General features: G+C 46.1%; 1 non-coding gene across 1 annotated transcript; it reads right to left on the bottom strand.

Annotated features, from left to right (window-relative positions):
• Positions 1–292: 292 nt before the first annotated feature.
• trnae-uuc (transfer RNA glutamic acid (anticodon UUC)) lies at positions 293–367 on the bottom strand. Its single transcript has one exon. It is a non-coding gene; the product is annotated as a tRNA-Glu (tRNA).
• Between the last annotated feature and the right edge of the window lie 470 nt (positions 368–837).

Raw genomic sequence — 837 nt, 5'->3', positions numbered from 1 at the left:
TGGCATAAAATTCACAAAATAGGAGAACAACAGCAAAGTGCCATTTCTAGGTATCACAGTAGAGCGAACAGTCAATGGTAATATTCAAAACAGCGTCTACAGGAAGACAACACACGCGAACCAAGAACTTAGCTACAGGAGCAATCATCCCTAAACATACAAACAAGCCTGAATCAGGACACTATTTCAACGAGCCATACGCACTGCAGCAGCCAGTTACTACGAAGACCAACAAGTTACTGTACAGCACATTTAAGGAGAATGGGTAGCCAAAAGATCAATTGAAAACTGCTTCCCTGACCGGGAATCGAACCCGGGGGGCCGCGGCGGTGAAAGCGCCGAATCCTAACCACTAGACCACCAGGGAGATGCAAGAGCTGGCTGACAGCAATACTATAAATTTCTTCCCTGCCCGGAAATCGAATCTGGGCAGCGGTATATCTAAAAGCATTTTGTTAAAGTTTGAACATTGCGAGTGTTGAAATTGTGTGATTCTGAGCGAAATCACAGTTCGAAAAACGGAATGTGGGAACTTCGACAGAATTTATACGATTTGCACGTCGGAGATATGTCTGCGGGTGCGTGATGGGAGCATAACCCAGGAGGGAAACTATCTGTCCCATTCACTCAATGTCATCTTTAGCAGCTTTCCCGTATGACGGCGCACTGTTCAGCACCTCGTCTTCTGATCTGCTTTCCAAAGATCTTCGACATAATTATTTCACATTGATATACTGGCCCAATGTGCACAGGTGAGATGGCACACTCGTGGAGGTCTGCGGGGTCTTCTCCTTTTCTGTGTATCCTATGTTGAGGAGGGCAATGCTTGTCACTGGT

This window comes from Hemiscyllium ocellatum (genome assembly GCF_020745735.1).
Source record: "Hemiscyllium ocellatum isolate sHemOce1 chromosome 27 unlocalized genomic scaffold, sHemOce1.pat.X.cur. SUPER_27_unloc_7, whole genome shotgun sequence".
NCBI lineage: Eukaryota > Metazoa > Chordata > Chondrichthyes > Orectolobiformes > Hemiscylliidae > Hemiscyllium > Hemiscyllium ocellatum.
The sequence above is the reverse complement of the archived record's forward strand: the minus strand, read 5'-3'. Positions and strand labels throughout refer to the sequence as shown.